The 26,114-nt window shown below is 38.1% G+C and overlaps 1 protein-coding gene across 4 annotated transcripts in view; it reads left to right on the forward strand.

Moving 5' to 3' along the window:
* Nucleotides 1–26,114, forward strand: part of LOC149543258 (indigoidine synthase A family protein) — a 244,847-nt gene that overhangs the window by 187,380 nt on the left and 31,353 nt on the right. The window lies entirely within an intron of this gene.

Below are 26,114 nucleotides of genomic sequence, written 5' to 3' on the forward strand. Positions count from 1 at the left end.
CAGTAGATTTTGTCAATTAAGATGGTAGGTGAGTTAGTTAGGGCAGAAAGTTGATATTATCCTCAAAAATAGTGAGATTTTTCTATTTTTTTTCTATTATCTTCCTTGGCTTGGATAAAACTAAATGATTTTGATTACTTTGGTACTAGTTTCATTTGCAACACTTGTATATGTTAGATTGATTGGGTAAGCATGTATATAAGTTATCCCACCATTCAAGCATGTATTGTTGATAATAATAGTACAAAAGTAGACTATATGTAGATTAAATTTCTAACAGTGTAGGCTGTTTCATTTGTGTTATTTTCTTTCCTTGCATCCCTCTCTGTCCGTCCTAAGATATTTGCCCAACCCAATTCAAGTGATTGTAAGAAAAACAATGAAGCTTTAGATCACCTTATTATAAATCAATCTCCCCCCTGATCCATCGTTGCCTATTCTTACACGATCAATACCCAGTCTACAGGGAGCTTCTTAGTGGAAAGTTTTTGCTTCCCACTCTTTTAGGCGATATTAGTCGAACATTCCAATTTGGTGACAATTGTTACTCTGTTGGCTAGGCACGAAAGAAAGTCCCATCAACAGATGAATGGCACTAGTAGGAGGGCCCATTCGAACCTCAAGCAGTTTTATTGCACCCTGTGGTTAGCCTTGGCGTGCTTCAGTTCTGTGTGCTATGAAAATTGGCACAAGGAAGTTCGAGTTCGTCGGCTTTGTCTGATCTTGGTTTTGAACTAGAATATCCTGAACAGTCTTCACCTAAACAACCATTTAGTGAATATCATAACCCCCAAACTCTGCATTGACTCAACTCCTTTTCCGCGACTCACCTTCGGCAATTGCAATCATTTGCCATCCTTGCAGAGTTTGTAGAACTCATCGCTGTCTGAAAGAAGTAAAACAAATAAAAGAAGAAAGGTAAGGTGTTTTCACCCCAACCTGCTACTACTCAAAGTACACGTGTGTCCCAATTACCAATAGGGACAATGGCCGTTCCACAACAACTCGTGTTCCTCGGAGGACAGTTGTCACCCTTGGCAACTTTCACAGCAATGCATAATATGCCATATCACCTTGAGAAACTTTGTCTGAAATTTGAGCATTAGGGTCCTTGGATAGTGGAAGAACACATCTAGGCATTCAAGGATGCTCTAGTTAGAAATAATGTAGAGCACGAAGACGTTGCTTACTGGCTATTCCCAATGACCTTGGGTCCCAATGAGTTGAATTGGTACCTTACCGCTCATTCAATCGGTGGATGGATTGATATGGAGAGAAGCTTTCTCTTGACATTTTAGTTCTTAATTGACTCCGCGTTGTGTCGTCTTTAGTTCATCAGAATCTGGAAAGAGCCCAACGAACCTCTGTCTACTTTTAATAACTAGTTCCAATGTGCCCTCAAGCAATATTCAGATGCCTTTACACCTACACCGGAGGTCGCCTTGAGGACTTATTTAGAGGCTATTGACCGAGTCATGTCAATGTTTATCATGTGGACATACCTCAAGGGGATCGGGATACCTTGGACAAAGTCAACGCCTTAGCCCTGCAAGTCTTTATCCAACTTACCGATTTCTTGTTCAACGCTCGAAAAACTATGCCATGTCATCCTCACCTTGAGGAGCTCCTAACCTAGGTAGTTATAACACGATTCTTGTGTCGGAACTTCAAGCCTATCCAACCTCCCATTATACTTATGCACCACAGGCCACTCCTCTCCCGACTCTGGAGTATTCTCATTGGATTGAGCAAACGGTACCTTAGGTACCTGAGACTGCATTTCCCACTATGGCCCCACAGGCTGTATCACCATATGAAGTCCTCACATTTCAAATTGCCTGCCGAAGTGGGCAGAACCCTATTGTCCTCGTCACTTCGGCAAGCATGCGGGTGTAGTTGTCACAACCATTTTATCTAGTTATGTGGCTCGCAACTGACATAGAAGCCTTTCGGAGGATTGTCATAGGTATGGCTAAAGATATGAGCTAGCTTAAATTAGACATGAATGCAACGACCAACCAATAGTCTACCCCCCATAGGAGGGGAATATATTCTCGGGGCAAAGAAAATCCTATAACTTTGGTCCTAGAGGTGTTGACAATGATAGCTACTACCAACGACTGGGTAATCGATAATGGAACAACATGCTAAATAACGGGGGCACCCCCCCAAGTTAGCCTAATCATCAAGGGAATGCAGGACCTAGTTATTCCGCCCACTTGGCAGAATTTTACCCCTTGACAAACTAGTGCCAGTTACACGATACACACTCGGAGGCTACTTGTGCCACCCTGGAGAAGGCAATTTAGATCTCTCACTCAGACTTGCAAGCGCAGTCTGAATAGACATCTCCAAAGGCCTTGTTGAAACCCTCTAGCTTTGCCTTCGTGTGTGAGATTGTCTTTTTTGGACAAGATAAATAGGAAGATGAGGAGCCCATTCTCCAAGGGTTCTTCGATGACTCCACCCCTGCCTATGAGGCCAATGATTCACCATTTCATGGCCTCCTTACAACACAAGGAGCCAATTGAACAAGGGTCCCTTTATGATGTCAGTTTTGCCAAAGAACACATTCGTTCCTCTAGATCCCCATGCTAACATAAATCCACCTCCTCCCAAGGGACCGACTCAACAACTTCATGATTTTGCGATGGAAGGCACTGGCCGGTCCGGAGTAAAGTTTGATATCTGAAAGGTAATGGAGAGTACAAACACCACTATGTCCTTGATGGACATATTGTTGAGCTGCCTAGAGCAGCGGAAGGCTCTTATACAATAGATTGACCTGACCAAAACTTGCCCTATCGCTACCAAGAATGTAACCTTTAACAATGCCAGTGTGACCATCTTTCGAGGAAGTACTGAGGATCCTCCCTTCCTACCCAACCTAAAAGTTTATGGGAAATCTTGCACAACTACCTAGTTGATTCTGAAGCTTCTGGCAATGTCATGCCTCTATCCATTGCAAGAAGCTCAGATTGGTCCCCATGCCGTCCAAAGGTGTGGTAGTGCAGCTTGATAAGACCACCATCAAAATGGTGGGCAAGCTAAAAAATGTTTAGATCCAGCTCGTCCAAGAAACTAGGGTGTCCAATGTCATTAACATCCAAGTGGTAGACATCCCTAAAACATATGGGATGTTGTTAAGTCGGAATTGGTCAAAGGCCCTTAATCGGTATATTTCTACAGACTTTTCCCACTTATGGCTTCCTTGGAAAGGGGAAGCAAACTGTAAAGTCCCCGTTTTTGGCTAGTCTGTGCAGTTGATAGAGTTAGGTCATCATACCGACCCTCGTGAGCTGACAGGGCATTTTGGGGGTTTCAGTTATGGATTTACTATTTTTAGTAAGTCTATTTTTAGTAGTTGCTATTCTTGGCAGTGCAAGGGGTGGCTTGGTAGTTGGTCATCATCTGCAGTTGATTAGGCTAATAATTGCATGCGCTCTTATTTATTTATTATTCATTGAGTTGCATTATTATAATAATGTTTATATTATTATAGTAATGACTTTAAGTGATATTTCTAAAAAGCAAGTTGGAAAGTTTCTAGTGTTGAGTTCTTTTGGGAAACTTCCACAATTTCTGAAGTGGAGTTTTATGGAAACTTCTGCCAACGAGAGCTTATAAATGTGAGCTCATTTCATTGGGAAAGACATGCTTGAATATTTATTTTCTTTTGTTGCCTTTGTGGCTTTCTGAGGTACTGAATTTTGTTGCCCTTGCTGAGGTATAAGGGTAACTGAGAAGTGTCTCCGAATCACTGCTGAGGTAAAGTGATTCCATTTAATCTCCCTTACTGTTATTATCTGTAGCAGTGAGTATTGCATTACTAGAACTTTCATAATTCTAAGAAGTTTTTTGAGAATTGCTCTGAGAAGTATTCTAATCTGTTGCTGAGGTATAGCAGATGTACAAATTCTCCTTTTGTCTCTTACTGTGTCTAGGAGGTCTGAATAGACTGTTATTAGCAGATTAGTGGAAGGAAGACATTGGGAAACTGTTATTGATTTCTTCCTGTGGAATCAAGTGTGAGTGTGACAGAACCAAAATCGGAGGTGGATTTACCAATTGAGGCTGCGTTCTGTATTGGCTTGTATTTGGTAATCTCTGGACCAAAATTCTGATCCCAAGACTGGGCAGCAAACAACCTTCAAATCTGCAAACACCCATTGGAGAAATTGTGTAGGAGCTGGGAGGTTCCGGTTAAGTCTGGGCAAACCGACACCTTCATCCTTTTCTCGTGATTTCATTGTTATGACCTGGGGTTGCATTGAGAGGGACTCACATGAATTACAGCAAGTGTAATTCTGCCAACCCAGGTGTCCAACATTCTATGACCTGCTGTTATTGGGCAGCATTCAGCCTATGGCATTAATGTCCAACATCACTGGGTTATTGTGGCTCCTTAAGAGTTCGAAATCTGCCAATCAGACGTCAAATCCAGCACCAAGAATTGGAGAGCATTGCCAATTATTTCAAATGTTGACTGTGCAAATCAGGTTCTAGTGATTATTAATTGGTTTCAGAATTTTATTTGATTTCAATTGCAGCAATAAATTGCAAGTGGGTTCATATATCAGAACTTAGCATATGAGTGGCAATTGTTTTAAAATAAAGGGAAGAGATTCTTTATTGTTTATTCAGCCCAAGTTCAGTATTATTATTGAAAATTCAGTATTTTCAACTGTGATTAAATTTAAACACATACTATGATAACTGAATTGCTAGCCAACTGTTTGACTAAATGTCAAACTTCTGATTAGTTAAGATACTTGTGGTGTTAAGGCTTATTTGTTGAACTATAACCGGCTAGGGGCTTTTACACTAACAAAATCAAAGTTGACAGTGAACCCCGAATGAAACAAGCTCTCACTGACTACGGTTAGGTGAATGAAGTCGCCTATGCTCAACTTGAGCCTGGCCTGTATCAGGCCATGGAGACTTTAGCCTTGGATTTCGTTCCAAGAGGGACATTCCTCAATGAGGACCTGACCATCACACAAAGGATTCGAGACCTCACTATTCGGTTGAAGCATGACATCAATCCTCAGGGTGATTGTGCCTCCTATCTAGTCTCTTATTCAATTCATTGTGCATAATCCATTGCGAGGGGCATTCCGAGTTGGAATGTAAGCCTTGTGTGAATATAGCCTCTATCTGCCTTTTTGATAGTGCTAGTGGAAAGCAACAAGAAGAAATTCCTACCATGGAGAGCCCTCCAATGATCATATCCGAATGGCTAACCATTGAGGGACCCATCTTGGTGTCACCTTCGGAAGTAACTCTGACCCTCGTGTCCCCCACTTTGGAGGATAAGTTGGAATCCCCTCCACCACAATTCTTACCTCCTATCCCGCCTCTAGAGCCTTCACCTGCAAAATCAGGCCTATGGACCCTTAAATTTGATGGATTCCATGCCAAAGATGGATTAGGGATTGGGGGTAGAATTGATTGACCCAAAGGGGAAATCTTTCCTCACTTCCTATCGGCTGTAATTCAAATGCACAAACAACATGGCTGAGTATGAAGCCTTGGTTTTAGGTCTCATATTTGCTCTACGAAAAAGAATCACCTGCGTTCGGGCATTGGGCGATTCGTAACTCTTTGTCAAATAGGTTTGGAGCCAATACACATGTCATGATAAAGGCTAGCGGCTTACTGCAGTTGGGGTTGGGACTTGAATGAGGACTTTGACGACTTTGGTACTGAAGTCATCCCATGGAAACGCAATTATGTCCTCGTGCCCTTGCACATCTACTAGTACTCTCAAACCCGGATAATATCAAACACTTCTACGTCTTTGAGGATGATTGGCATATTCTTGCATTTCAACCAATAGTTGAGTATTTGGAGACGAGATCCTAGAAGAGGAAGAACACGATGACATAGGACAAGAAAATTGATCTCCCCACAAACACCATCCCAAAAGGGATGATAGCACTTGAATGTATCTTTGACTTGGACCCGTGGGTCAAAGACAGAATCCCCACTCCTCGGAAGGAGATATGAAAAGGTCAGCCTCAGGATAGACACCGAGGAGAAAAACGTGTTCATTGGAACCTCCTCCCTCAAGGAAAAGGGGAAGATTCTCATGATCGTTCGAGAATACATTGATGTCACTGCTTGGAGCTATGAAGATTTAAAAACTTATGATAGATTCGTGATGATACACACTATAACCCTCAAGCTAGATGCCAAGCCATTCAAGCAAAAACAAAGACCAGTTAACCCCCTAATTGAGCCCTTGATTCATCAAGAGGTTCAGAAGCTACTATTTGGAAAGATAATCCCCGTTCGACATACCACATGGGTAGCTAATTTGGTCCTAGTTGAGAAGAATAGTTGAGAAATCAGGATATGTGTAGATTTTTGGAACTTGAACAAGGCATCAATAAAATACAACCATCCTTTGCCTTTGCTAGATGAGGTCTGACATATTGTAAATGATGTGCAAATGACGTCCTTCCTAGAGGGATATGTGGGTTACAATCAGATCATGATCGAGTACGAAGATCAGCTCAAGACAGTGTTTACCATGAAGTGGGGGACATTTGCCTATGGAGGAATGCCCTTCAAACTAATCAATGCTGGGGCACATTCCAAAAATCGATGGATACAACCTATGAGGGATTAGTTATTGAGTGCATCATCAACTTCATGGATGATTCGACAATCTTCTCCAGGAACAGGCGTGATCACCCTACGCATCTTGCCAAAATTTGCGAGAGATGCCACCGATTTGATATCTCGTTGAACCCAAAGAAATGCATATTCAGGTTCACTGAAGGAAAACTACTAGAACATATCGTCTCTGAGAAGGGTATTATTGTTGACATTGAGAGAGTAGAGGCTTTGTTGAGCTTACATATGCTCGACAACAAGAAAGAAATGAGATCTTTATTTGGAAATATAAACTTTGTTTGACGTTTCATCAGAGGATTTGCCAAGGTTGTGAAACCCTTAAACTACATGATGAAGAAGGACAATAAAATCTAGTGGAGTCCAGAGGTGAAACCGACCTTTGTTTAGATTAAACAAGCTATAATGGAAGCTCTGGCCTTGAGTAGCCCCTACTACGATCTTCCATTCTATATTTATTTCCTTTGCATCTGCACATTCCACCGCTGTTGTATTGACTCAAAAGGTTGAAGGAGGGTAGAAACCCATTGCTTTTATGATCTCCCCCTTCAAGAATGTTGAAGTGCAATATTCCACTCTTGAAAAACAAGCATTAACCCTTGTCCGGGTAGTAAAGAAATTCTTGCATTACATTCTCCGAAGAAAAGTGTATGCAATTGTGTCGGACCAAGCAGTCAATTCAGTGCTCATGCAAAGTGACCTCGGTGAGAGATGGGGGAAGTGGATGGCCATCCTCCAAGAATATGACTTAGAAATGCAACCCATGAATCTAGTCCATAGGCAAGGATTATCCAAAGCCATGGCCTCCACCAAGTCGCAACTAGAATGCCAAACCTACACTGTGGAAACTTTAACCCAAGTTCTTTGGTACGCTAAGCTGGTGTACCTCCTGCTACATAACAAGTGTCCAGAGGGACTCTCGACTTATAAACGTCGCATGCTTCGATTTAAAAGTGCACATTTCATGATTTAGGGTGGAACCTTTTTTGGGCGGAATTTTATTTCGATGGAACTTCAAAGGCATATATCTCAGGTGCCTTCACTAGGAACATGCCAGGAAAATAATTGAAGAATTTCACGGATAGTTCGGGACCCAACATGGCTCTGTTGATGCTACGACCCATCAAATTCTTTGGGCCAGGTATTATTGGCCTTGTTTATTTTGGGATGTCTATAAACACGTGAGGAAATGCCACACTTGCTATACCACTGTTTGTAAAGAGCAGAATCCTGCAATGCCCTTTCAGCTAGTCTTTGAAGCTAGACCATTCACTCAATGAGCATTTGATTTCGTTGGGGAGATAAAACCCAATTCATCCATCGAGCACTGGTACGTGCTGACCATGACAAACTATTGCATATGGTGGTCTGAAGCCATTCCATGCAAGAACAACATGGTGAATGTAGTAATTGTTGTCTTGCATTTTGTCACCACAAAATGCAAGTAACAGTACAAAACTTTTTCAAACTAGTTTCACATCTCTCTAAGCTGAATTTGTTATTCAATTGCTTAATATTGATCAATCAATCAATTCCAATTCATATATCAAATTCTTTGACTGAAGGCTTTCGTCAAGTCTTGTTCGTTTTTCTTTTTGTCGAGCTTTTGCTTGATTTTTGAGGCCTTTATCATCTTTACTTTTGACTCTGTGTTTGTTGGTTTTTAGTTCTTTGGTCTTGCTCAAGTTATGGCTTTCAGTTTTCCCTTCGATTTGATCTAACCTAGAGAGTAGTTGAAGTTGTCAGTCAAGAGATATGGCCGTTTTAGTGCCCAAAAAGTGGACCTTTTGATGCAACAACACGAATTAAAAATATCATGCTATATTTTTAATTTCACATTCACTTTTTGAAAAATATAACATTAAATCACTTTATGTTATGTTTTTGAGTTACTTTATCATTTAAATTTTCACTTAAAGTAACTATAGTACACTTTATGTTATATTTTTAAGTTGAGTTTACTTTTTGATTTTTCACTTAACTGACTATATTAACTATATAATTCAATTTAATTTTTGACATTTAAATCAAATTCTCTAGTAAATATTATTTTTAAATGATATTTACATGTTATATTGTTGATATGATATGTAAATATGATTTATGTCCCACTTAAGTAATATTTTAATGAAATTAAATTGACATGTGCTTATTAAATCACTTAAAGTTATCAAAAGTGGACCTTTTATATGTCTTTACATGTAAAATTCATGAAAAGTGGACCTTTTTCATGCCATTGCATGTTAAATTCAACTTAGAAGCATAAAGTCATCGAAAGTGGACCTTTTTGATGTCATTGCATATAAGCTCACTTAAAATGAGTAATGACATAAAAAATGTGAGTTTTCATTTAAAATATGCTATTGCACTCAAAATGTGAGTTTTCAATAAACATGCATTCACCTCCAGAAGGTGAGTTTTCAAGCTAAATGCATGTTTTAAAATATGCAATGCCCCCCAAAAGGTGCGTTTTGCATCTTTACGAGTTTTTAAAACATGCTTGCCCCCTTAAAAGGTGCATTTTGGAGTATGGGGAGTTTTTAAAATATGCATTGATTATAAAAAGGTGTGTTTTGAATGAAATCTCATGTTCTTGCTCTTCTTAAATCTGTTTTGGAGAAAAACACATGCAAAGAGCTCTCAAGAACCCGTTTTTGAGGATTGTGATCGATTTCCGTCATGGTTTTTTATGAAATCTTCTCCAATAAGGTCATTGTTTCCTATCCATGGGATTTCAAACAATAAAAATGTATTTTTCTTGCTAAAAAATGTGATTTTCACTCCTTCCAAGGGCACATTTTTGAGATAATCATCAAAAATCATCATTTTTGGCTCACGTTTTGGTCAAAGGAGGAGTTGATTTGGCCTTTTCAATGGTTTGCATCACATCTTGGCTCACATTTTGAAATATCCCTAACCGGATATTTACTCGATCTCCTTGTAAACAGTATATTTAGGACTAAATATTGCAGATATAATACAAACACAATTGAAACCAATAGAAACCTCAATAAATGTTTAACTAGCTTCTTCTTGAATATAATATTCAAAACTCAAACATAGGCAAATGCAATACGATAGAACAATGAAACCAAAAGATTTTCCACAAGATAAAGGCTCGTTCTTTCCAAATAACATTCAAGATTCGAGCATATAACAATGCGTTACAAACCAGTAATATAAAAACCAACAACTCTTATAACTCCTTAAAATATGTTATTGCATTAACAACAACGATACAGTAACGAGCACTAACAAATCCAATCTTAAATACAATTTAACAGTCAGATCGGAATACTAGAATAAGAATTTGTAAGCACATATGAAACACCTAAATTGATGTCTCCCTGAACAATGGGTTTGCGTCCACTGCCTACCGGCACAAGGGGCTACATCCTCATACTAGCTGAAAGCTGAAGCTTTCCAAATACTCTTGCAAGAGAGAACTGAAATCTAAAATAATAAATCAAGCATGTCTAAGAATGAGCCTCTTTCCCTTTTTAATACACAAACTAAGACTCTTCGACTTTACTCTGGTTTTTTGTCTTATTCCTCCTCGACCTTTTGCCCTCTTTATAACATTAAATTGACCTTTTAATAATTTGAGTCTACGCTCTCCTAATCAATTTTAACATTATATATAATAAGACTTCAATATTTCTAATGTCCCAAAAAGGGGACATTACAAATCTCCCCTCAAAATTGCTTGTCCTCAAGCAATCAGTACCAGGATCCCATATGAGTCTGTAGGTAGTCTGTAGCCCAATCTGAAAACAATTCTGGCTATACTGCAAAGCAATGTGTCACTTTGCAATCCATTTGGCAACCAGATCCTTGGATCCCATATAACTCTATGAAATAACATTGCACATGTAAATTGTACAACTCTGATCATAACTGTATCCAACCGCAAATTGAATAGAATTGCAACAAGGTCCTCAACAAGCCATAAATATCTATAATCAACACCCGGATCCCAAACCCTGTTGTCATAACCAGCCGATATGATAAGATAGAAATGTATTAGTGAACTATGCATAACCCAATAGATGGTGACAACCCGACCCAAATAGATGATGTAATAAACAAGCCACTCAAAAACTGAAAGTAGCACCTTGGGTGCATCAAATACCGTACTGTCATCATCAAACTAGAGAACCTCTGGGTACATAGGTGCTAAGAATAAGAATGAAGCTGAAAATCCGTTCCTTGAGATTGGAACATAGCTCAAATAATTTTAACATTAAATTGGAACATAACTCCCACCAAAATCTATCCGAAGGCTGGTGTATGTAATCCAACCAACTCCTGTATGGTGTGAAATCAAAGACCCTACTAGAACTGATCCAATGACGATCAACCATAGTCAATTCACCACTTCCATCCTATGACCCATAGTCATTGCTAGGAATCATACCAGGGTTCCATATCCTAAAATTATAATCATCTTCTTCATTATAAACAAAAGGAGAGTCCTCGTTTATCTCAAAAAGGGGATTATTGGAAATCCAATCAGCATCTACTCCAAACACGGGGTTGTCAATTAGTTGAATGTAATTTTAAACTTTGGTACTTGGTGTTTTAGGACAACTGTCTAAGTCATAAGTTTGATGAATGCTATCAAGCTCAACAATGACTTCTTTGAAAAACTCTTGCCACACCTTACCCACATGTTCTTGAGAATGATTCGTGACTCTGATTTGATTTTCTGTTTCCTAAAGGGAAAATTGAGTTTCATCCAATGCCTCCTGAGTAGACTTAAGCTCCCTATTGTGCTCCATAATTCCATTCCTTTCCTTTTTCAGCTGATCAACATGTATCACAACAACCTTAAAAATGTTATCCCTGTCGGAAAGCAAATATAAATAATCTGATTTCATAGTTTCAAGAGCTGTTTTGATCATTTGCAAATCAGAAACAAGCCAAATTGCTTCTACTCCCTTTTGAACCTTTCTGTAGAGATCTTCCACCATCTTGTGAGTGCTGTCATAATGAACCAACAATGCCACAACCATGTCATTACTAACCTTCAATTAATTCTTTAAGGTATGCATTTCATTATTGTCCTGTTGAAGTGGTTCATCGTCTTGTAGTGTTATCTTGAATTGTTCCTTTGAATTCCTGTCATGGGCATCAGAAATATATGGTTTATCATACAAAGGTTCCAACCTGCTATTGCTCCAGGTGTAACCGACTTCATCCACCTGCTTGTCAAAGTTGACCTCCAAATCACCAATGTAGAAACTTGCAGCTTGTGTAACAACTTTTGCGTGATCACGAGAAGGTTGTAAATTAATGGTGGTTGACTGTTCTTATTTTTCAAGATCCTCTATTAAATGATTTTGGCCTGCTGGAAATTCTTTATACAAACTTTTGCACTAGTCTTTTTCAAGAAGATCCTGAACCAAATCAAACTACTTTCTTTTTGCCATATCCATCTTATTTTTTTGCTCTAGATGAAGCTCCAAGTAATCATTGAACGGTAAGTCATTCTAAACTCAAGTATGAAGTTTTTGATATTATTTGTAAATGCTGAGTAGTTCTATTCTTATATCTGTTGATTGGGGCACCCATGGTCCAAAATTCAACTCTTTCTTCAGGATTGCTAATACTCATGAAGGATTGCCTATTGACTGCTTTAGTTTTAGGCCATGCAAAGATAACAGTAGAGGTTGCCACTATAGTGGAATCATGCTTCTCAAGTTTTCCATCTGCAACTTTGTTATGTTGATGATTTAGCATGCTGCCTGAAATAGGTAATATCTCAATCGCGTTCCTTTGATGTGTTTCCCCACATGTATCGAGCACTTCTAATAGAAAGCTTTAGTTGGGTAATGTAAAGATGAATGTGGGAATTTGTGACTAAAACCAAGCTGTTTAGCTGTTTGAAGGCTGCAAGGATCACATTGCAGATATAAACTGTTGTCACTTAACAATAATATCTTCAAGCTCATCTTTCACAAATTGTAGCTTCCAGAAAATAAATATCTCCTTGAGCAATATTCAGCTCTTCAACAGCTATCTAACTTTTTGTTGATTTTCAAGTCTTAACCGATTTGCAATCAGTAACTTCTGTCCCACCAGGTACCTAACACTGAATGTGTTAATGATAAAACCAATGCCACCTGAAACAACATAGTTCATGCACAGGTACAATAACTACAAGAGCGGAATATATATTTGTTTTTGTAGTTATTGTCTTCACCAACCAGGAATACAGTCGACATTTCCGGTGTTGTCACACTCCTGTGAATGGATGTTTCTAATCACAACATAATTTAGAAGTCTCTTATATTAATACTGGCATGTATTGATGTCCATGTGTTATCTTCTGAAAAGATTCCTCCAAGGAAATGGGTAGATATCACCACTAGAATTAGAAATGACTTCCAGATTTATTCCACTAATACATATCATGTCATTAGCTCTACCTTCCTCTTTCCAGAGAAAACATCGAGGAATTATATTGTCTTTGATATATGCATGGGGTGATTAAATATATAAGCAACTGCCACGCCAATTTCTTAATATTTAAACAAGTATCGTGATCCTTCAATATGCTCAAACAAGTTTGGCCACTTGAGTCAACGTTGCAATGGAAAATTGAGTTCTAACCACCACCTATAAGATTCTTTCCGCTATGTAATTTCGATCCTCTATAAAATTTATATTTTGTCGGTTAAAAAGTGGGAGTTGTGACATGTATCCCCTACTCATGATGAAGTGTCTCACCTTGAGACATGTCATTCTACATAGCACCTCAAGAAAGACAAGATGCTTATTGGTTACTTTCCCATTCCTAAGGACCCCCACGTAGCAGACAAAAAAAAAGAATCTTGGTTCCTTATTAAAAATGTGTCAATGATTCACCAATTAGTCACCAAATTCTTTAATAGTTTATTTGGCAATACTCCATTCTAAAAATTTTAATAGCTTTATGTATTCCCACGAAGAAGGGATTCGCTGATTTCCATCAACTATTGAGTGAATGAAATGTCCCTGCCTTTTGGACCATGCACCAATAACAGCTGTTTTGCAAAATGTTTTGACACCTGCCCTCGGTAAACATTGAAGGACGTGTTTTAACTTTGGCATCATTCTCTGAATGTATATGTCTCACCTTTATTTCTAGTTCTTGAAATACACTCGGCAACTCACAATTTTAAATTCTGGACATGTAACAAGTGTATGACATTTCTTCTGCATACCAAATATTCCTACCGTCAGTTATTACGTTTCCTTCTATTCAAGGTTATTCCCTTGCTTTGCATGGAATGCCAGATGACGTTCGAACAGAGTGGTAGTATTCTTTTATGATTACCACGGTAACGGTTTCTTTGCTCTACACAGGCGTTATAGTTAGTGTGCTCCTCATCTCATGACTCTGATTGTGGTGACCTAGTATGGAGCTTGGCAACTAAAATTTGTTCCTACAATTTAGACATACCATAGTTTAGAACTCTTAGAATCTTATCGTCCAAGCTCGACTATTCCACCATAACTTCTCCCGACCAAGACTATTGTTTCTATCCTCATCAAGGACCAATTCGATAATGGGTTTGTAAAGAAGACGACTATCCTTCTTCACTCAAACGTATCTCTTCTATGCTAGCTGATATTTGGTATATGTTCGGTTTAGATACTACCAACTACGTGTAGTTGATTTTCCGTACTCCTACCACTATTGTCACAATGACACTTACAATGACAGTTCTCTAAACTACTAGCTTCAACTGCTGTTCACTGAGCTATTTGATGCCCATACGTTAATCATGTTTGAAAATCCACATGACTCCAACCTGTAGCTTCTGTGATGTCTCCTTTATCCGCATAGGCCCTCTTTATATATATATATATATATATATATATATATATATATATATATATATATATATATATATATATTCCCATCAATGAGCCACCATACATTAGGAAATGAATGACTGTTCCATTTAACCTCTGTGTGTGCAAGCTTCAGAAGAGAACTATATATGGATATTTGGCCCCACTCATTTCAGTTATATGAGGGATCAAAGTAGGCTGATCGATTTCCTTAAGAATATTGACTCGGTCGCTCAATGCAAATATAGCTGATCGATTCTTCAATGGTTCCCTTGCTCTAGAGAATAAATTTGTACTCCTAGTATCAATATCAATCAAGCCATTTATAGATGCTATCTCCAACTGCAATTTCTCTAGTGCAGCAGATAATCTATCTTAACATGTTGTAAATCCCTTCAGATTTCCAAATTGAAGATGGCGGCAACATTCTTGATACGGAATTTCATCAGGCTGGTTTTCATAAAAGGTGCCCTTTTCCCATTCAATGGTAGCAGAGAGGTACATTTATCCTGGATAGATTTCAATCCATTTTGAAACCAACAAGTGGCTGAAAATTAAAGGCCTAAAAAGGGTTAATCCTAAATTGGGCTTGGATTGTGGAAGCTTTGGCCTTCCTAGAAGGAAGTCACAGCTAGAAATTGTAGAAAAAGATAGAGCATCTTCTTCTGATGTGAAGAAGTCCCTTAAGTTTAAATTGAAGGGCGGAAAAGGATCTAAATCATCTCAGATCCCCAAACCAGTTCTGGAATCAGAGGAAGAATTAGAGACAGAATTAGATGAAGAAGATGAGGAGGAAGAAGGGGAAGTCCTGATCATATCTCTCGTAAGACATGTACAAACTCATGCATCATCTATGCATGAAGCACCTTTTCTGGATGAGATAGATGATGATGTGGATTCATTTTCCCTTGTTTTCACACCTACTCTAGTTTCAAAGTCAATACATTGACTTTTCCTATTTCTTCAGCTGCTTCTCTCATTTTGGCGAATGAACAATATGAACACTTGGGAAATGTGTTTGAGAAATTTTCAAGTCTTACAAATGGTCAAGTTTCCCAAGTTGATACATCTTTGACGAGTTTTGAGTTTTTTATGATAGAATCATCTCATCATGCTCCTATGAATTCAGCTGTGCAGACTTAGTCTTGTTCAGTCATGATGGAGATATAGTTTGGATCAATGCCAATGGTGTTCACTATACTTGCTTCCACAAAGGAAAGTTTCAGCTTGCCTACATGGTTGAGCAGGATCACAACGAAGAGAAGAAAAGTGGTTGTACCTTTGGATAATCTCCCTATCAAGAAAACTAAGTCCGAATCTTTGAAAAATAAGATTGTATCGAGGATCTTAGTGCATTCGGATAAAACTAAGCTTGTAGAGGTTGCTGAGCCATTGGTGGACAAACTTGTTGAAGAACTTACTCATTTTGATTATAAGTTCACTAAGGTTGAAATCTAAAAGCAATCACGTTTGAGTTGTTTGCAAGATGCATTAGCTAATGTATCAAAAAGCTATCATGAATTATGGGAGAAGAAACATCAACTCAAATAGGAGGTTTCTCACCTAAATGAAGTCATTCAACAACAATCTTCTCAAAGTGTTTATATTATATCTCAGACATCCAAGGAAAGAAATTGATTGAAGCCGCTAAGTCTTGGATAGTAGAAATTATCTCTGAAGGAGTTCGAGCCATTACAGAAACATTTGTAGTTCTTAGGTGTGTCAAAGAGATGAATGAAATAGAGCAAAACTTGATCTCTTCTTTGACTCGAGAAGCAGATGATTTGAAGGAAATCCTCAATGATTGCGATGGAATTGCAAAATTTGATCTAGATGCCTTGGTCTCATGTGACATTCTTTCATCATGTGAAATGTTCTTTAGGTATCAAGGACTTATGGGCTACAAAGAGGAAACATTGAGGAAACTGATTACAAAGTTGTAGGCAGCCCTTGGAGATTGTCAAGTAGTAGAAACCGGTGTTACTTGTGATTTAGAACAAATGGGATGTTAGGTTCTTGATGAAGGTGGTACTCGGATTGCAGTTGAAAGGACAACTTCAGAATATACAATTAGGATTAATGCTGATTTAGATTCTAAAAGCTTTGATTTTCACACGATGAACAAGTTTGTCTTGTATAAATCCTCAACAAAGCACTTATTAGATTCTCTGGTGACAAATTCCAAGGTAGTATAATCAGCATATGTGGATATAGTGAGGATAGAAGCTATATCAAAGACAATGGAGATTGTTGAACTTCCTGCAGTGCGTGATGCCATCATCAAGTTCAAGGCACTGAAAAACAATCTTTAAGATTATTATTTTTGTTTTTATTTCTGTTTATAGGTCTAAGAGGATGCATTGCATGAAAAGATGTAATTACATATAATGTGAGTTGCATGTGCATTTGCGTGTAAACCAATAATTTCTCTTTTAGTTAGACTAGGTCAAAGTTGGTTGAGTTGCTTCTACTTTTTTTTCCATCTTTTTCTCAACTCCTGTGCCTATATAAAGAAGTGCTCCCGTCATTGTAAATCAATCTTTTTATCTTATATTGTATGCTAGAGAGCTTTGGAGAAATTGTGCCAGGAGAACTTTGTTTGTGTAGCACTATTTTGAGAGAAACGTGAATACAAAGGAGCAATTTAGACTTAACTTTGATTGAGTGAGATTGTTACTTGTGTGAATTAGAAGGTTTGTCTATAATTCTCATACGTTATCTTTGCTTCATGTTATCTTGTGTTCTTGGTAATTGAATATGAAAGAGTTAAGAAGCAATTGGAGTCAGAGCTTTGACTAGGAGCAATTGTGGAAATATATAGCTAAAAGCTTTGTCTGTAGCTTATATTTCTTTCTTAATTTGCAAAATAGTTAAGATATCTTTACTTTTGGAAGTCTTTGTGCCCCATTAGTAAAACTTTTTCATATAGAAGTACGAGCGGACTTAGAGCCAAATTGGCACAATTTCAACTATCCTTTGAGTTAGTGTTGGTTTATCGGTATCACCATTTTCAGCTTTAGATAGAAGTGTAGTTAGAGATTTCACCCTGCCCATTACTTGCTCCACGAGTAAGTGGATTCTTTCTTGAAAGTTAAGAAGAAAAGATATTGGTAACACCTATTTTACAAAATCTCTCAACTTCTTGCTTACCTTGAGTTGATCCAAGGAACAGTGAGAAGGGGGAGCCTTCCCTTTAAGGTAGGAGAGACTCTATCTCACATGTTGTGGCTGGTCATCCTATTTTGCTATTGGATTTTTACCCAAAACTGTTGGTTGCAAAATATCCATCCAACAGTAATTTAATTTATTGAAGAAAACCTTGCAACTAGATTTGGGATGCCCTTTGCCCTCATGTCCGACAATAGTGCAGTGTTCGCCTCTGCCCAACTTTTAGAGTGGTTTTACGATAGAAATGTTCCCTTGAAATACTCAAGTAATTACTATCCGTAAGGTAACGAAGTAGCAGAGTCAACCAACAAGAACCTCCTAGAGAATACCAAACATCTACTAGAGAGAAATGCTCAAGACTGGCACAACAAGCTTAGGTTTGCCCTTTGGGTGGATCGTATCTGAACAAAGGTAGTCATGGGAACTCCTTTTTATTTGGTCTACGACCAAAATCTAATATTTCCTATGAACTTGTAGATTCTGGTCCTACAACTAATCAGGGAGTTCGACGAGAGGGACAACATTATGGAAGTTCGCTTCGAAGAACTAAGGGACACAACCCTCGAGCATTTCACTAAGCACCAAGTGATGGTCAAACAATGGTAATGACCAATCTTCATTGAATCCGAACACCTCTACTCCTATCTTAAGCTAATTCAATAACCAAGTTGGCAAGAAAAAAATTTGGGAAGAGAAGAATAATGATAAGGACAGAACAAATAGATCGACCCTGCCCAAACTGTACAAAATTAAATGCTAAGTGGTGTCTCAGGAAGTTGGTATCATTTTCATTCCAAAATAAAAAATTGTATTAGGATGGGATGATGAAAATACCCCCGCATGAACAAATTAAATTTGCTCTTCGGGGAAGGAAGTACCACCTCCCATGCCTTGAAAGCACAACAAAGAATGCTGAAGGAAGGAGATGCTCGATTTTCAAACAATGCACAATATCCTATAAAAAGCCAAACAAAGGAAATCTTTAGTGAACTTGGTTTCTCTATTTTCTTTGGGAATTAAGTGATATACCCCCTTTCAAAGCACACTTACTGTTGGACATCGGTAAAGTTCATGGATTATGGTGAGTTAGGATTTTTTGATCTGGACTACATGCCTTAAGGGATTTGCTTTGCAATAATAAGGCACTGGTGATCTATAAGGCTAAGTTTTGGAGTTCTCAAATGCAAGGCATTTGTCCAGTCGACTTGCCATTTGTTATGCCTTGCATACCCGTCCCTACTTTTTGTGAGCAAAAAGTTGGGTACCGTCTTTTCGCTTTTTGCTTGCCTCACTGGAGGCAAGCCCTCTTTTTGTTTGTTTCAGTTTCGGTGTTTGGGTCCCTCTATCCCTGTCTGGGTTGTTGGTCACTTTTGTGTGGAGGAAGAAGATAAAGATCCCCAGCCTCGAGCCAAGGAGGTCCATGGTCTATAAGAAAGCAATTTCCTTATTTGATAGGGACTTGCTTTCATGTGCCTTCGGCAACGGGAAAAGGTTTTTGTGGTCTTGGGTTGGCAAAGATTATTAACAAAGGACAAGTGCCATTAATGGGCCCTTTTAATTATCATGATCGATGGGTTATCTAATACATATGAAGGGATTCACTGTCACTTTGTTCGATAATCACAATTGTGCTTTGCAAGAAAAAGTCTTCGGTTAGGTTATCAACCTACTTGCAAGTGATCATTCCTCAAGTTTGCAAGCATCCTTTTGGATCAAGCTAGTTCTAGTTCATGTCTGGACGAGGGTAGGTCCTGGTGATGTGACATCTTTGCATTTTAGTGTTCTAGGTTGGTGTTTCACTCTTGGCTTTGCTTTCTATTTGTAGGTCGTGTTTTCTCTGGTTTTCTACGTGGTTCCTCATTTTCTTCTTTTCTTCTTCATTTTGCTGGTGTTGTGGTTTATGTGCCCGTGCTGACTTTTCCAGCAATTGGGTGTTGTTTTGGTAGTCATCATTCAACTTTCTTTTGTTTGTGTTTGTTGTTGTTGTTTCCTTTGGTTGTCTGTCGTAGGGCAGAGCTTCTTTTGCTCCACCCTCTTCATGTGTAGATCAAAGTAGCATTCCTCTAACATAATGGAAGTGGTAGTCTGGGTTTTGGCCACTAGATGGTGGTTTAAGCTCATAGTGCAAAGTACATTTCGCCATGGGAAGGTGTGTTTGGTTCTGTGATTTTTTTTTTGGCTGTTCAGCTTGGTGGTGCAAGTTCGCTTCTTCTAGTTCTTTAAGTGTTTTTCATGCGGAAAGAGTGGTTTTGCCATCTGGGTGCCCTTTGGTGTCCTCTTGTCCTTATTTTTTGTGAGATAGGATCTCACGGGTCAAGATGATTTGGTTGGCTTTTCCATTTAGTTGCACGCATGCTTTCATGGGTGTCTGGTTAGTGGCTTTTTCTCTAAAAGTTAGAGTGTGGGATATGTTGTCACTGTTGTGAGCATACGTGTGGCCTAAGTCTTGGTGGGTTGGTAGTGGCTTGCTGGCACTGCCCTGGCGATTCTGTCCATATTCTTTGGTGACTGTAAAAGGTGGTTCTCGCATTTGATCATCTATCAAGATGCAATCTCCATCCTTGGGTTTTTCTTTTTTTTGGTGGTGCAAGTTCGCTTCTAGTTCTTTGGGTGTTTGTCATGCGGAAAGTGTGGTTTCTCCATCTAGGTGCCCTCTAGTATCCTCTTGTCCTTATTTTGTGTGAGGTAGGATGTCACGGGTCAGGATGATTTGGTTGGCTTTTCCAATTAGTTGCAGGCATGCTTTCATGGGTGTTTGGTTGGTGGCTTTTTCTCTAAAAGTTAGTGTGGGATATGTTGTCATTGTTGTGAGCATACGTGCGGCCTAAGTCTTGGTGGGTTGGCGGTGGCTTGTTGGCGCTACCTTGACAATTTTGTCCATATTCTTTGGTGACTATAAAAGGTGGTTCTTGCATTTGATCATTTATCAAGATGCAATCTCCATCCTTGGGTTGAGTGCCATGCGTCATTAACAAGTTTGCTGGTATTTCAAATTTAAATGGTTGTCACATCCAAAAGTACTCAACATTTATTGATCCCATGTGTCACACGAGCGAATGTTGAAAGCAGTCTTGTTGATCGCATAAAGACAACTCAACATTATAAGCCACGTCATCAAAATTCTTGTCTTGGCTACGTAATGTTGGTTTTCGACAAAGAATAAACAATCGATATTTTATAAGTTGAAAACTTTCTATTTTGTGCTCATAAGTGCTAATATTGCAGGTTCTTAGGATTCAGGAATTTTGTACCCTATGATCAGTGAGATAGTTTTCATGCTTCCAAGGTATGGCTTCTAGATACCATTTTTTTCTTTTACAAAAAGTTGCTTTACTTGTTTTAGTTTCTGTGTTTTGTGTTCCTTTCCATGTGGCATGATCGAGGGCATAGAGTCCCAGAAACCCTTGATCTTAAGTCTGGTAAAATAAAATACTTTGGAAAAACGATCATGATGTTAATGCATGTCCGGTCTCCACAGGTGCTAATGGATACTGGCTTTGGAGGATTGAATGGTTCAAATATCATGGCAGGACAAGAACCAATGTAAATTCTAGAAGATGGTTGTTTTCTTGTAAGATAGACATCTTTGAGCAAAGACGCGAAGACAATTCCCCAAGGGTTCTAGGCAAGTTGAATCCATATATCTTAATCATGGAAGGACCAATTGCCAACATAGGACTCGAGGGTTCCAAACAAGGCAGACTTTGGCAGCAAAAGGAAGGGTGATTGCATGATCGACACTCCACGAAAGCAAGTTTGAAGTGTTTATCATCCTGGGTCGATTAGACCTCCCCTTCTATGTCCAGTGCACCTTGTATTGTGACATAGAAGGATACATGACAAGGACCCCACTAAACACAAGAATTTCAGCATTGAGGGATCCTTTTGGTTTAATTCCATACTCTGCTTAGAAGGAGCTTCACTTGATTTTAGAAGCACCACAACTCTACAAATTATAGTTCTGGGTTTGACATTGCTTCTTCCCTATGACCTGGTGATTTGAGCTTGCATTTTGTGGTAGCCGACATCCAAGAATCCAAGTCCAAATGTCTTGGAACTCAAGCCTTTCTGACACTCAGCCGGATAAACTGGGATTCCTTCCAAATCTTGTTGTCTTCTGTTGTTATTGGCTAACAAACTACTTAATGATGCCATAGGCAGTTAATGATGGCAGATAATTCTTTTTGGCTAGCTTGTTTCCCTGCATAATCAGTGCATTTAAAATTGTCAGAGAAGTGGAGTGCTCTTATCAATTAGTGGGTCCTTCGAAGAGATAATTGGCAAAGATTTGATGGGAAAAGTGTGTAAAGATCTCCATTTGAGATCAATTTTTCCTTGGAAAATCCCCTCTTTCTATTTCTTGGCATCTTTCCTCCCCCTTTTCATGGCTTTTCAAATGTAACTTCTCTGTTCTACATATGTTTTTGCATGAAGATAGCAATAGATTTTGTCAATTAAGATGGTAGGTGAGTTAATGTAGAAAGTTGGTTTCCCGTCCAAAATGTAAATACTCGCCTATAAATAAGAGAAAGACTTACTGTCTTGGGCTCAGTAAAGTTGTTGATTTTATCATTCATACTATTGTAACACCATTTTCATGAATGCAAGCAATATTGTCTTTTCTAGAATAACTGTTGTTTCACTTAGTGCATGGTGGTATTGTAAGCTGTGTTTTGAGTAAAAGAATCTTGGAATGCTTGCTATGGGATTCATTTGCTTTCAAAAAAGTGAGATCTTTCTATTTTGTTGCTATTATGTTCCTTGACTTGAATCAAACTAAATGATTTTGTTTACTTCAGAATCAATTTCATTTGCAACACATGTATATGTTAGATTGATTGGTCAAGCATATATCTAAGCTATCCCATTATTCCCACAGTTCAAGCATGTATTGTTGATAATAATAGCACAAAAGTAGAGCATAGGTAGATTAAATTTCTGTGTAGGCTCTTTTATTTTGGGTTTTTGCTTTCCTTGCATCCCTATGGTTCTGTCCTAAGATATTTGCCCAACCTAGTTCAAGTGATCCATTTCATAACCAAGATCCATAGGAAAAACGATGAACCTTCAGCCTGCCTTAGTATAAATCAGTCACCCCCCTCATCCAACTTTACCTATTCTTTCACATTGAGACCTAGTCTATAGGGAGCTTGGGAGTGGAAAGTTTTTACTTCCCACTCTTTCAGGCGAAATTGGCCGAACATTCCAGTCTAGTGACAATTCTTACTTTGTTGGTAGGATGCAAAACAAAGTCCCATTAACATGCCCGTAAAAATAAAAAGGAAGAAAGAGTTTCAAGGGTCGTAGTTGATGCGAGTGAGGTCAAGTATGATAAGGTAGCCAAACCTTTGGTGGATAAGCCTATTGAGGAAACACAAACCAATAATTATAGGTTCACCTGAGTTGAACTTAGTAAGCAAACGTGCCTCAGTTGTCACCAGGATGCGCATAATGCAGTCAACTTGCTCACACAGAGAAATGTTAAGCGATATGAAAAGAAGAATAAGTTGAAAGAGGAAAATGCACGTCTTCCTGAGATGATCAGAAAGATTGAATAACTCCTCAAAGAGTTGATCCCATCTCCAAATCTTTTCCTGAGCACACTTCACAGATGGAGCAAAAAGAAAAGGCTGTTGATGGTTGGTGCATTCATCTAGATTCACAAGGTGTGCAAATCTTGTAGGGTGCTTATAAGGTGCTGAAACAAGGAAGTTAGATTTCAGCCAAGCTAAATGAGCTCCATACTTGTTTTAACCAGCAGCTCAAATTTCTTGATGCAAACCTTGATTTCTGGAAAAGCATGATAGAAGTTGACTTAGATGATCTATGTGATTGTGGAATCATCTCTTCAACGGAGATTTATAATGATTATTTGCATCTAATGGTCAACAAGGAACAAGTTGTGTTAAGGTTGGTGGTAGAGATTAAGGCAATAGTGGATTGTCTTGACAACCAAGAACACGTGGTTAGTGGATATTTTCAAGAATTGACATGCAAATTCACTGCTGAAAATGGTGAACTTGTTAAAGAAGAAGATGTTTTGATAGAGTTCACGAGAGTTATCTGTCTATAGCTTGAGGCAAATGATTTGGATTTCAGCATGATTGACACACCAACATGCTAGAAAGCTTCATCGAGTAGTCTGGAGAATAAATTGACAGTGTAATAATATTGTCTCCGAAAGTGCAAGCATACTTTTGAAAGGTAATTGTTATCACATCGTACAGGAGAACAGATGTGAAAGCTGTATGCAGAGTCTCTGCAAAAGTTTGGGGACTTTTTTGACACTCTTTGAAAGCACAATCCAAGTGTCTTATACACTCCTTTCAATGCTTTGATAGGTGAGGTCAAAATTGACAAATTGCATATAGAACATAAGCCTGCCCTTTATAAATACAGGATTACATATACCAATATATTAGTTTCATGCAATCATGTCATGAGTGTTTTAGGCCCTGTGACATTCAATAAGTCAGAGATAGTTTATATTTGAATAAGTCAAGGTGGTTGAGGGTTTCCCCATTGCTCTCAACCTTTCTCTCTCCTCTTTTAGTATATAAAGGAGAGAGCCCATTGTAAATGAGGATTTTTTGGGTTTAGCAAAGAAGGTTATACTTGGATATCTTATATTTTGAGGACTTTGTGTTTCATAGTACAATTTTTAGAATTGAAGAAAAGAAGCGAGATTTTCCAAAATTTGTGTTGTAAATCTTGAAATTAATTGATATTTTCTTACTTTGCAACAGTTAATCATTCTTGAATTCATTTAGCTCCTCTTGTGTGAATCATTTGAACATTCAGTTTAGTTTCTTGAAAACGTTGTGCTTCAAGGATCGTTATAGTTTAATAGTGGTTGCAACCACTGAGAGTTGAAGACTTTGAGCTTCAACTTTGAGTGTTTTATTTTAAGGGTAATTGGTAGGAGACATTGTGCCTTACTACTTACCATGTTTGTTTCTTGAATCAGATTAATCGCAAGAGACTTTGGGCTCTTGTTCTCAATCAACCAAATATAATTGTAACTGTTGTCTTAGGAGTTGCTCTTAAGTCAATGACCGAGCCACCAATATTATCGTAGCAGTAGACACTTTTTGTTGGATTTGAAGTCGTAGTTGTTCACACATCATTCCTCCATTTTGTAATTTCATTCAAGTCTCTATGAAGCCACCTGCGGTAAGAAGGGGACCTCCCCTATTGCTGGGAAGAGAGATTATCTCCCTTAATGTTGACTAAAATTACATTTTTGTAAGTTGCGATATTAGTGACTTACAAAAGTTTTAGCCGATATGTTGGTTTGTACATTAAATCTTATGTTTCCATTTTGTGTCTCTCAATAGTTATTGTTAGTTGGTGTCTATTCTTATTTCCAGCTTAACTTGAATATGCAAAGGCAATATTGCAAGAACTGCCTGATATAAATTTGGTACAATACCGAAGTACTAGTACAAAACTATAATTCAAATCATAGTTCATGAAGGATGAGCATCATATATAGCATATAAACAACAATGCTTGCTTAGTATAGGGAAGGCCTATCACATTATTGACCCTATCCTCACTATAGAAATGCTACTTGCAAGGTTAATAGTTGTCCATGAAGATGTAACTGTCCATCCACTTAAGCTGACAATTTATAAACAACAAGCCAAGTTGGCTACAAATGCAGTTCCTTAATGAGAACAAACCATGATAATCGCTGGGGATACAAAATGAATAATAGGCTAATATGTTATCATAGGTGACTTCCAAAATATGCTAATGTAATCATCTCTCTAACTCTTCCAAAGATAGTAAGCTTCTTTCTTTTAAAGTGATAAAATCTTTTTCCATGGTTATAATGAACTTGTAAAGCTTAGGGAGATTGAATTTGTCCCATCTCTTATCATATGCGAGTCAAAAAGTTGAAAATCATCTCACAACTAGAGCTGATGTTTCATCTACAATGTCTTCTGTTCACTTGTCTTATCCAAACTTTATCTGCTTTTGTGGTAATTCCATGTGTAGTGAGATATGAAAGAGTTAACTGAAATATAGAAAATGTGCCACAGTTAAATTTTCAAAAGACAAACAGGTTTGAAGAATTTGCTGATAATAATTCTTAAGGTGTAACTTCTCAAAATTAAAGCCCAAAAATATATAATTGAAATCTAACTCTAATCAGTATTTTTTAATTGTTTTGAAAGAGGGGCTGTTTCTTTTCATAATGAAATAATTTGGAAGGTAAAAGGGTTCAGATTGAGGCAATATGCTGTCCTGCTTTTTTTTCTTGTCAGATTGATTCAACTGCTGTTGCTCAATAGCTTTAATGTTCATCAGAAAACTTAAAGATGGGCTATTTCATTGTAAAGAAAATATTCACTTTTTTATACTTTATAGCCTCGTTTTAAGTAAATTACTGTTTTAGCCTTTAGGAATATATCAATTGTTTTTTTTAATTTTCACATGACATGACCGGTTTTTGGGAA

The sequence above is a fragment of the Cupressus sempervirens genome, chromosome 8 (genome assembly GCF_028749045.1).
Source record: "Cupressus sempervirens isolate cs-2001-9-10 chromosome 8, ASM2874904v1, whole genome shotgun sequence".
NCBI lineage: Eukaryota > Viridiplantae > Streptophyta > Pinopsida > Cupressales > Cupressaceae > Cupressus > Cupressus sempervirens.